Source organism: Equus przewalskii, chromosome 20, assembly GCF_037783145.1.
Source record: "Equus przewalskii isolate Varuska chromosome 20, EquPr2, whole genome shotgun sequence".
NCBI classification, from domain to species: Eukaryota; Metazoa; Chordata; class Mammalia; order Perissodactyla; family Equidae; genus Equus; species Equus przewalskii.
Window position 1 is genome coordinate 426,081 of NC_091850.1, and position 13,571 is coordinate 439,651.

Sequence of the window (13,571 nt, forward strand, 5' to 3'; positions counted from 1 at the left end):
CAGATACTATGATGAAAGGAAAACATATAGAAAGGAGAGAGTGGTTAGGGGATGTTACCTTTTATTGGTAATTCAGGCAAGAGCTGCAAATAAGGTACATTTTAACAGACACCTTAAAGAAGAGTGAGTGGGGACACAAGTTCATCTGTGGAAGTATGTCCTGGCAGAAGGAATAGCCAGTGCAAAGTCTTTGAGAGAAACGATTGTTTTAGAGAATCAAATTTCAAAATGAGCCAGCATGTTGAGGAAAATGAGCAAGTGGAAGAGTGATGAGATGCTTTCAGAAGATGATGAGGAACAAGGTGGCCTCCCTGTTGATGTTAAAACTTCAAGACACAGGGAGTCCCTTGTCTGCACTATGTAAACCTTGCACTTTATTAATCTTGTTGGAAAAGTGTTCCACAAAGTGAAAAAAATCCCATCTTTAGTACCTTCTCTTGATTATGTTCCCTGTGTAATGAGTCACCTTGGAATACATGAGTCCAGGTACCCCAGCTCTGAGGACTCCTCTCAGTTCACAAGGCTCATACACACAAGTAGAGCATGGTCTCCTCGTCTGTGCTATTTCTATGTCCTTCTCACTCTCTTCCTCAGTATTTAGGCTATGAGTGGATACAACTCAAGTTGTTCACATCAAATATACATCCCCTAAGGAATTTAGAAATTGTACCCAGATATTCCTATTAAAAGCCTCTTGTGGACAAATAGACCTGGGGCCCCATAATGAAATGTCCAATTTCTGCCCTGTATTTAAAGGAACAATCTGTTGAAGAAACTAGAGGGAGAGAGAAGAATGAGATAAACGTGAATAAGAAAAAGATCTAAAAGTTCAGTTGGTCCCTAAGAGTCTTTGAGGGGAAAAAACCAAACTTCATTGGTTTCTGACAGCTTTCCAACCCCAATTACATTCCTTTGATGCCCAGCAAAAACAAAAAAGGAGAAAAAATAAATGTGTTCAAATGACACAAGTAATGATAAATTTATGGTGTGAAATACCTTACAGATTGAATATCTCAAGTGAAAATGGACCAAAGAAAATAAACCAATAATTCACAAAAGGAGATACTGTACAAAATACAACAAAAGTTGGGGAATTTTTATCAAGTAGTGGAAGACATTTTCCCTGTGCCTAGTGTATGTTTATTGACCAGTTGGATTTTTATATGGTTGAATAGAAAATGAGGCAAGCCCTTTTCTCTCTTCTCTTATGTGGCAGGTTTTCTTTTTGTCTTGTACGTGGTTTGATCTGTTTCTTGACAAGTCCAATGTGCACACTCTAGTCCTGGTTACAATCATCATCCAACCTACAAAGTCCTCCCCAGAATATGCTCTATAAAATCCTGCACTCACCATGACAATTCCATCCTTTGACACTGAATCACTTCTTCGTATGATTTATCCCTGGGCACATTATATCATACACAGATTTATTTTGTTGTACTCTGACTTAAGCAATATAATGTAAGATCCAAACAAGAAGGGCTTCACCAGTTTTATTCACCTTTGTATTTTCAAAAATGTATGTGAATATGCGTGCACCTATGTAGGAATAAATTTAAGTAAATATGAAGCTATGAAATAAAAAGAATGACTGAGAGAATGAAACTAGGTTAAATAGAGTGGTTCCAAAGCAACGTATTAAACAAAATGAAATGGAGTGTTAAAAACTAACAGAAACATGATATGAAACAGCAATAATCTAATAATATCAACATGGATTAATAATTAAATTGTCCAAGACATAGACATAAAAGAATATAATACATAATGTTCCTGGAAATTATGGCACATAGCAGAGGCTCAGTTATTATTTGCTGAATGGATTAGGAATTAGGTCTCAGTATATGAGTACCTTTCATGTATAGTAAGGTTGTATTTCAATATATTAATAAATACTGGATTGTTGAATAAATTTGGCAAAATGGATATTGACCAGGAAGAAAATTAAGTTGATCTCCCCTCAGTCATATTACAAAAAATCAGAGGGATTACCCACTCATCATAAGAGTAAGCAGCACTTTTGGGGTGAACTTCTAGAAAACTACATGTTAAAATCTATGGGTGGGCTAAATCATCTTAATAAGGCAAGAAACTCAGAAGTATGAAGATAGAAATATTTGACTAAAATAATGTAAAATATTTTTATGACCAAAACATCCCCCAATGTCAGTCGAGAAATAAAAATTTTTAAAAATCATTTGACAGGCTGATAACTGTAGAATAACATATATATAATATATCAGCATATAAAATTAATAGGCAAGTCAAAATGGTGATCAAATATATGAATCTTAAAGTCATGTCAGCATTCTGGTGGAATGAGTTGTTCCCTTTGTCTCTCCCCTCTAAGTTACAACTAAATGTACATTCATTAACCAGCAGAAGATTCCCTGCACAGCACAACAGGAAATCTGAGAGATCCACACAGCCAAGCATGTGAAGGTGAGTGGACTGAGTCCCTGGGAGGCAATGGAACTAGATGAGTGCATCCCTCCACTCCCAGGCAGCAGTGAGCCAGGCCACAGATCCTTACACAGTGGCTAGCACAACTGTAAGAGGAGGTGGGGAAGATCCAAGTCTACCTAAACATTTTCAGAGTGGTAGCCTGGCCCATGGGAGTGCCCAACATACCCCATTGGCCCTGCCTGTGGGAACACTGCCCCCAAAGTAGTGGCAGCTCAGCTACCACAAAGGCACCCACCTGCCAAGTGCAGTGTAGGCAAGAAGGTGCCTCTCCTGCTCAGAAGGTAGCCCACTTGCAGAGCACAGCAGCCCAAAGAAACCACTGAATGGTGGCTCAGGCCCCGCATAGGATCCCCTCCTGCCTACTGCAGGAGTTCAGCCAGTACCCAGCCAATCACATTGGCCTTACCCACCACTCACCTACCAAGCACAGAGGCCCCACCTACAATGCCTGACCAGCCTGCCCAGTGCAGACACCCTGCCCATGTGAGCACAAAGTGAAGAGTGGCTGTGGCTGGCACATACAAATGCAGAGCATCTCTACCCTCACAATGTCCAGCAGAAAGGGCAGGATCAGAAAACACAGCCCTTGCTCCCCCCAAGTGGTGGCAGGTAGAATCTGTGACCTGAAACTACCACAAATGCACCACAAAAGGATAAATTCATCAAACACCATGAAGAACCACAGTAACACTTCAGAGCAGAAGGCAAATGACGAGTCTCCAGAAGCCAGTCCTGAAGTCACAGAAATTTACAGTCTAAATGACAGAGAATTCAAAACAGCTGTGATAAAGAAACCAAATGAGTTACAAGAAAGCACAGAAAGACAGTTCAATGAGCTCAGGAGTGAAATTAATGAGCAGAAGGAATGCATCACTGAAGTGATTAAAGCTATAAAAAAACAACCAAACAAATTCTGGATATGAAGAACACAATTAATGAGATAAAAAATTATCTAGAAACCATAAAAAATAGAGCAGATGTTATGGAGGACAGAATTGGTGAATTAGAGGACAGAAATATAGAAATGCTTCAGGAAAAGGAGAGAGAGCTAAGATTTTTTTTAAATGAAGAAATTCTTTGAGAAATATCTGACTTAATAAGGAAAAGCAACCCAAGAATTATTAGTATTCTAGAGGGAAAATAGAGGGAGAAAGGAGGAGAGAGCTTGTTCAAAGAAATAATAGCTGAGAACTTCCACAACCTGGGAAAGAACTGGACTTACAAGTGCATGAAGCCAATAGAAGTCCTAATTACATCACTGTAAATAGACCTCCTCCAAAGTATATAACATTAAAACTAGCAAAAGTCAATGAGAAATAAAATGTACTAAGGGCAGCCATGCAGAAGAAAATAAACTAGAAAGGAACCCCCATCAGGCTTTCAGCGCTTTTCTCAGCAGAAACTTTACTGGCTAGGAGAGAGTGGAATGATGTATTCAAAATACTAAAAGACAAAAACTATCAGCCAAGAATACTCTATCCAGTGAAACCATCCTTCAGATATGATAGAGAAATAAAATCTTGCCCAGGTGAACAAAAGCTGAAGGAGTTCATCACCACTAAATCTGTCTTACAAGAAATGAGAAAGGGAGCTCTCCCACTTAAACAAAAAGGCAAAGGTTTACAAAGCACTGAACAAGGAAATAAACAGACAGAAAATTGCAGCTGTCCATCAGAACAGGTTACCAAACAATTGTAACACAAAAGATAAAGGGAAGGAAAGCATCAAAAATAATTATAAACACTTCAATTGAGTCACAAACTCACAACACAAAAAGGAATAATTTGTGAGAATAACTCAAAAAGGGAAGAGGAAAAGGGTAGAAACTACTTAGGCTAACAGAGATCAGAGGCTATCAGAAAATGGACTATCTCATCTATGAGTTCTTTATACAAGCCTCATGGTAACCACTAAACAAAAACTCAAAACAGAGCCACAATTCATAAGTAAAGAGAAAACTAAGAAAACCATCACAGAAAACCCCCAAACTGAAATAGCAATCAGAAATACAAGAGGAAAGAAACAACAGAAATATATCACAACCAGAAAAAAAGAGATAAAATGGTAATATTAAGGCCTCATATATCAATAATCACTCTAAATGGATTGAATTCTCCACTCAAAAGATGAAGAATGAACAAAGGATTTAAAAACAAGACCCAACAATATGCTGCCCGCAGGAAATACATCTCAGCTCTAAAGACAAACATGAGTTAGGAGTGAAAGGATGGAAGATGATACTCCAAGCAAATGGCAAGTAAAAGAAAGCAGGTGTTGCCATACTTATATCAGGCAAAGCCGATTTAAGATAAAAAATACAATGAAAAAAGAGGGGCAGTGTACAATGATAAAAGAGACATTCCCGCAAGAGAATATAACCCTTATGAATATATATGCACCTAACACAGGAGCACCAAAGTATATACAGCAACTACTAACAGACCATAGGGAGAAATTGACAACAACACAGTAATAGTAGGGGACCACCCACTTACGCCAATGGGGAGATTATCCAGACAGAAAGTCAACAAGGAAACAGTGGCCTAAAATGAAACACTAGACTAGATGGACTTAATAGATACATATATATTCCATCCAAAAACAGCAGAACACACATTCTTCTCAATTCTTCACATAGAACATTCTCAAAGATAGGCCATATGTTGGGAAACAAGGCAAAATTCAATGAATTTAATAAGACTGAAATCATATCAAGCATCATTACCAAACAGAATACTATGAAACTAGAAATCAGCTACAATCAAAAAGCTGGGAAAGGCACAAATGTGTGGAGATTAAACAAGACAATATTGAACAAGCATTTGATCAAGGAAAAATCAAAGGAGAAATCAAAAAATACCTGGACATAAGTGATAATGAAAATGCAACATACCAACTCTCACAGAATGCAAAACTGGTACCAAGAGGGAAATTTATAACAATACAGGCCCACCTCACCAAACAAGAAAAGTCTCAAATAAACAACCTTAAACAGCATCTAAAAGAACTAGAAAAAGAAGAACAAATGAAGTCAAAAGTTGACAGAATGAAGGAAATAATAAAAGAGCAGAAGAACAAAGCCCAAAACCAGTAGAAGGAAGGAAATCATAAAAATCAGAGCAGAAATAAATGAAATAGAGACTAAAATAACAACAGAAAAAATCAATTAAACCAAGACCAAGTTATTTGAAAAGATAAACAAAATTAACAAACCTATAGTTAGACTCACTAAGAAAGAAAAGAGAAAAGACTCAAATAAATAAAATCAGAAATGAAAGAGGAGAAATTAAAACATACACCTCAGAAATACAAAAGAATATAAGAGAATACTATGAAAAGCTATACACCAACAAATTGGATTATCTAGAAGAAATGGGTAAATTCTCAGAATCATGAAACCTTCCAAGACTGAATCAAGAAGTAATAGAGAATTTTAAAAGACCAGTTACCAGTAAGGAGATCAAAACAGTAATCAAAAACCTCCCAAAAAATAAAAGTCCAGGACCAGACAGCTTCTCTGGTAAATTCTACCAAACATTCAAAGAAGACTTAATGCCCATCCTTGTCAAACTTTTCCAAAAAATTGAAGAAGAAAGGAAGCTTCCTAACTCATTCTCTGGAGCCAACATTATCTTGATACCAAAACCAGACAAGGACAAAAAACACACAAAAGTTACAGGCCAATATGACTGATGAATATCAATGCAAAACTCCACAAAAAAATACTAGCAAATCGAATACAATAATACATTAAAAAGATGATACACCACGATCACGTGGGATTTATTCCAGGGATGCAGGGAAGGTTCCACAACTGCAAATCAATCAATGTGATGCACCACATTAACAAAATGAAGAATAAAAATCACATGATATTCTCAATAGATGCAGAGAAGGCATTTGACAAGATACAGCATCCATTTATGATAAAAATTCTGAATAAAATGGGTATAGAAGGAAAGTACCTCAACATAAAAAAGGCCATATATGACAAACCCACAGGTAATATCATTCTCAGTGGAGAAAAACTGAAAGCTATCCCTCTAAGTACAGGAACCACACAAGGATGCCCACTTTCACCACTCTTATTTAACATAGTATTGGAAGTCTTAGCCAGAGCAATCAGACAAGAAATAAAAGGGATCCAAATTGGAAAGGAAGAAGGGAAACTGTCACTATTTGCAGATGACGTGACTTTATATATAGAAAACACTAAAGAACCCAGCAAAAACTTTTAGAAATAATAATGAATGTAGTAAAGTTGCAAGATACAAAATCAATGTACAAAAATCAGTTTCATTTCTATACACTAACAATGAAGTAGCAAAAAGAGAAATTAAGAATACACTTCCATTTACAATTGTAACAAAAACAATAAAATATCTAGGAATAAACTTAACCAAATAAATGAAGGACCTGTTCACTGAAAACTATAAGATTGTAGAAAGAAATTGAAGACACAGGAAATGGAAAGATATTCCATGCTCTTGGATTGGAAGAATTAACATCGTTAAAATGTCCATCTTTCCTAAAGCAACCTATAGATTCACTGCAATCCCTATCAAAGTTCCAACAACGTTTTCACAGAAACAGAGCAAAGAAACCTAAAATTTACATGGAACCACAAAGACCCCGAATAGCCAAAGGAATCCTGAGAAAAAAGAACAAAGCTGGAGGTATCACACTCTCTGATTTCAAAATATACTACAAAGCTATGATAACCAGAACAGCATGGTACTGGCACAAAAACAGACACACTGATCAATGGAACAGAATTGAGAGCCCAGAAATAAACCCACACATTTATGGATACCTAATTTTTGACATGGAGCCAAGAATATGCAATGGAAAAAGGAAAGTGTCTTCAACAAATAATGTTTGGAAAACTGGACAGCCACATGCAAAAGAATGAAACTAGACCGTTATCTTACACCATACACAAAAATTAACTCAAAATGGATTAAAGACTTGAATTTAAGACCTGAAAACATCAATCTTCTGGAAGAAAACACAGGCAGTATGCTCTTTGACATCAGTCTTAGCAGTATATTTTCAAGTACCATGACTGACAAGGGAAACAGTAGAAAAAATAAACAAATAGGACAACATCAAAATAAAAAGCTTCTGTACGGCAAAGGAAACCATCAACAAAATGAAAAGACATCCTAACAATTGGGAGAAGATATCTGAAAATCATATGTTTGGTAAGGTGTTAATATCCAAAATACATGAAGAACTCATACATCTCAACAACAAGAAAATCTAACCACCCAATTCAAAAAAGGGCAAAAGATCTGAACAGACATTTCTCCAAAAAAGATAAACAGATGGCCAACGGGCATATGAAAAGATGCTCAACATCATTAACTATCTGGGAAATGCAAGTCAAAACTACAATGACATATCACCTCACTCCCATCAAAATGGCTATAATTAACAAGACAGGAAACGAGTGTTTGAGAGGATGTGGACAGAAGAGAACTCTCATACGATGCTGGTGGGAGTGCAAACTGGTGCAGCCACTATGGAAAACAGTATGGAGACTCCTCAAAATATTAAGAATAGATCTACCATACGATCCAGCTATTCCACTGTTGGGTATTTATCCAAAGAAGACAAATGCATAAAGATAGATGCACCCCTATGTTCATTGCAGCATTATACACAATAGCCAAGACGTGGAAGTAACCCAAGCGTCCATTGACTGATGAATGGATAAAGAATACTTGATATATATATATAATAGAATACTACTCAGTCACAAAAAAAGACAAAATCATCTGATTTGCAACAACATGGGTGGACTTTGAGGGTATGCTGTTAAGCGAAATGAGCCAAAGAGAGAAAGATAACCCCGCATGATCTCACTCGTATGTGGGAGATAAACAAGTGCATGGCTAAAAAGAATCGATTAGTGGTTACCAGAGGGGAAGGGGGTTGGAGATAGGTGAACGGGATAAAGGAACAGATACGTATGGTGACAGATGAAAATTAGGCTATTGCTGGTGAGCACAGCGCAGTCTATATAGAAACAAATAAACAATAATGTACACCTGAAATTACACAATGCTGTAAATCATTATGACCTCAGTGAAATAATTGGGAAAAAAAGGAAAAAATTAAAAAAATCAAAAGTGCACAGTAAGCTTTAATGCCTTTTTTATGTAATTGTTAAAAATGTAATCGCCCTGAACACCACTTTCCTTGTTCCTGAAGGTAATGTGTGATAGTAAACATAGCTTCAGGTGAAAGTTAAGATATTCAAGATATAAATAAATCAAGATATAAATGAAGTGTGGACATATTTTGTTGAGTCTAAAAGGAATGTTCAAAGGTAAATTTGTGTGTTTGTACATGTGTGGGTAATTGTATACATTTTTATTTCAATAGTTATACTCACACACGTATAGGTACACAAACTTTTATAACCATGTTTTATGTTGAAGCAAAATTGAGAGAAAGTTGAAGATAGAAATGAAAAGAATGAATGTTTGAATTAACGTGAAATTTTTAAAATGTAGCAATTTATACAGAAAGGTTTAAAGTAAACAGTACACATGAATTTAAATGATGAATTACTCTTCCCAGCTTAATGCCTCAACGGCATCAAAACCTAAATCACATTTATATTACGCAATGAGAAAATCTCTTCCAGCTAAAGAGGCAAAATATCTTCAAAGTGATTTAAATTTTTTTTCTACTTAAGGTGGGATTACACAAAATGATTTTACCCAGGGGATCTAAATGAATGAACTGAAAAGCTTAATCTGTTTCCTGAACAAAATTTTATTGGATAAATGTTTTTACTTAATTTCTAATGCTAATATAAGATTTCCACACTAGTCATTTAAAACAAACACATTTACGCTCCTGCAGTGCTGGAGGTCAGAAGTCTGAAATGGGTCTCGTTGGGCTAAAACCAAGATGCTGGCAGGGATGGATTCCTTCTGGATGCTTCAAGGAAAAATCTACTTACTTTCCTATCCAAGTCCAGGTTATAGTGCAAAAAATGTAAATGTGTCTCTTCTAAGTAAGTTTCATAATAATGGACCAAATGGCAGTTCCTAGTATGAAATTCCTAATTGCATTGGAAAATGTGTTGAAACAAAAGTGTGTAATGCCCAAGGTTTATATCAAAGAAGAAAGTTCTTCCTAATTGGAAGAGTAGAAGAACTGTTTTCTGTAGATATCAGGGGCTGTGTCTCCACCACAAGCCAATAGTTTGAAGATTGAAAAGATCCGATGGAGACAGGATCTTCAGTCTTAACTTTGGAGAAAATTTTAAATCAGGGTTGGGCTAAGGGTCTGGGAGGTTAGACCTGTGGAAGCCAGCAGAGTTCATGAGGAAGAACAAATAAAACCTGGATTCATTTGATGTTAATCTGGTCTATCGGGAAAAGAGGATCTTCAGGAAAGCTTTTCCTTCTGTCCAAACTAGCGTCCCTCAGGGAAATCATGTGCTTAGAAGTTGGAGTAAGAAGAGGGAAATGTGCCTAATGAGCAGACATAGGGAGCTGTAAATGTCTCCTCTGCTCAGTCCCTTGGCCTGTGCAAGCTTGGGCTGGATGGAACATCATTGTTGCTTCTGGAGTCCTAAGTTTGGCTGAGACTAATGCTAGACTCCTCCCTGCTGTCTAGTGTGGAGCTTCAGTCTCATCATCAACTATCCAGGAGGAATTTGGACTTCCACTCGGTGACCTTCTTCTCAGAGTGTCCAACCAGGTGAGTCCGAGAGCCCAGCAGGTACTGCGAGAAGGGGTCAGAGAGAATCAAAGACAAGCATATACACCTGCGGTCACCTGAGAGCCACCAGCCTGGACCAAAGCTAAGAGACTGCACAGTTGTTTTCTTGCCTGATTAACTAATTAACCAACGCATTTTTCATGCTGAAAAGAAAAGTGAACACTGAACTTAGCAACACAGCAGTGATTGCTGACAATTAAGTGATAGCAGCCCAATTAGAGAAGGGAATGGGAGGCATAAAGCGCTTCCAGTAAAATGGAACATGTCGAAGGGGTTTTGCAGTTAGAGGGAGTAGAAAAATAAGAGTATCACACAAAGAAGGATGTCCAGTGAAGTGAGGGCATTTCTTTTATATTTTTAAGATGGGGCATATTCAGTGATGTTTCCACATTGATGAGAAAGATCCAGACCAATGTATTGCTTGTGAATATTACCCTGCAATGACAGTTTATGAGACATTCAGTCCACAGTAGCTTTTTTCACTCTGAATATTCACAATAAAAGATTTATGTAATAAGTAAAAAAGGTTATGCTTTACTTTGCAATTATTTCATTACCTGTAAAGCTGAATATATTTGTGTTATTCATTTGTTTTCTCTATTGCAATTTGTCTGTACAAGTTCTTTACATTTGTATAGTGAGGTCAGTGTTTTTATTCCTGTTTTTGGTTGTATTCTTCTAAACACGGAAATAGAGTTTTTGTCACGAACTTTGTGGTTTGCCATTGAGCTCTTTCATGTATGTATAGATGTATATGTGGGGAATTGTGAGTATTTATTAACAGTGTGGTGTCAATTCTATCACTCAGTCATATTGTGCTCTCTCTATTGCTTTTTGATGTTTTATTTTTCTTACTGAAATATTAAGCTGTCTCTTTCTTATTCTTCACTTTTGAATTTTTGCTATAAACAAAAATAAAAGTTTTTCCGTATACTTAGTGCTAATAAGTTACCATTTATACATATTACCAATTTGTTTTTACATCTCTGCTGTTTCCTGGTTCCTTTCAGCATTTTGTGATTAGATCTGTTTCCAAACTTTGCAAGGTCTTCGACCTTCATCTGAAGACATCCTTGTTTGCACTTGACCGGAGATCACCTTGACCTTCTTTAAACATGTGTGAATCTATATATCTTTATATTAGGTTAAATTATAACTTGATTCTGCTTTTCCCTATATTTTAAAAGGCTTTCTATTATATTCTCTTATTTCCAAGTATTTGGAAGTTTACTCTGGAATTAGTAACCCATGTTGATATCACTAAATTATTATTTCATGTCGTACATAAGTTAGTTTTAGATTCTCCTTCAATTTTGCTTATTACAGTTATTTTGAAACCACTATACTTAACCTAATTTCATTCCTACCGACAATCTTTATTCCACAAATTCTTAGTTTCTTTTAAAACTTCTCTTCCTATGTTATGCACACATACATATTCATACCCTTTATACGAAAGCGTGACTAGTATCCCGTGCTTGTCATCAGTGTTCTTTATGTTTCGGTGTGTTCGGTTTTCCTCTGCATCTGCTCTTCCTTCTCACCCAGTAACACCCCAGGGACTTGCCTCCAATCAACAAGTGAAACACTGACATTATTTCGGTGTCTGCATAACATTTCATGGTGTGACTGTGCTACTCAGACTTTGAAAGCCTTTTATATTCTTTCTCAGTGCATTGCTATTATAGAAATTACACAAAAATATTTTGATATTATTCTGTTAAAACTCTGGCTCCCCACCAGAGGAATGTTGTTCCCCAGGGGATAATGAAAAATGTCCCTAGACATTTTGGCTGTCACTTGGGGAGCTGTCAGTCGAGGCCAGGGATGCTCTAAACACCCTTCAGTGCCCAGGACTCAGCCACCACAAAGCACAGTCTGCACCAGAATGTCAATAGGATGTATGTATAGACGCATATGGGGGGACTGAGGCACACAGAGTAAGGAATATTTGTATTTTTGATATTTACAGCTGTTTTCAGGTTGTTTTCTAGCCTTGTAGCAGATTACATTTCTGGCATCAAAATTAGAGAATACTCCTTTGCTTCCTGTTTGAAATTTCGAAACCCAATGAATGGCACAACACTTTAAATGTTTTCCCAGACTGATCAGTGTGGAAGAGATTTCTGGGTTTTTTCTTAAACCATTACTGATTTTGATCCAAGATTCATATATTCAATCACCTTTTTGATTTGCATATAATTATTATATGCCCAAATATTGCATGCCTACTTTCGTACATTTATCAGCATTTCAACAGAGTTTTAAAACTGTTATTTCCCCATTGACATTTGATTGCCTATTTCTGGCCAATATGAAGTTTTAAATTTTGTGTAAATATGTCTCTTTTGACGTCTGCATTTCTTGTCTTATATAAGAAGGTTTTATCCACCTGTAGATTTTATATGCAGTTTTCTAGATGTTTATCTAAAATATATTGGTTATTCTTACACTACGTTCATAACCTCTGATTTTTTTGAAGATATCTGAAGTTTGGGAGAAAGTTCATTTTCTTCCAGATAGACTATTACCGTTTTGCATATTGTTTCAATCAGTGGTTGGTTCTCCATTCAACTTTACTTACTAAAGTGGTTTTAATACCATGCTACCAAACTTGGTTTCATTCTCTCTTTATTTTTATTTTAACTTTTCATATTATTAAACTTTTTTCATGTAAGTGCACATATATTCACATCCCTTTGTGAAAATATGAAGATGAGTACAAAAGGTGACGTCCCTACTCTTCTGGATCATGCATTATAATGGCAAGGATGGAAGACAATGAAATAAATGTGTTATGCCATATGTCCTCAGGCACAGCCACACAAAGAAAGTTGTTCAGTGTAAAAAGAGAAAAGTATCACGACGTGACCAGGATTTATAGAGCATGGTCAGGGGAGGCCTTTGCATGTTGAATGAAGACCAGAACCAAGACTAGCGTGTGCCCATTAAGTTTCTCAAAAAGAAATCAAAACCCAAAGCTCGAGAACAACAAAGAAAAAATGCCAACTAAGAAAAGGGAGAAAAAGGCTTGCCTCATGCTCTGTCAGATCTTATAAAACCCAATTAGTCAAAGAATGTAGAATAGGCACTGGAAAAATATATCTTCTTGATATTAAAAATGTCCAACTTCTGTTGTACTTTATTTCCTTTTTGGGTTATTCCTTTTACATGTTGTTCTCTTGGGGTGTTCAATTTATAAGATGTTTGACACCGTAAAATTATCACTACTTTAACTTTCGACACATTTTTGTTTTGTTTTTTATTTTTCTGGGTATCAAGGGGATGTGATCAAGATTAGAATTCCCCAGAACCAAGGAAGATTCTTATTACTCACAGTCTCTCAGGGATCACCTGATCTT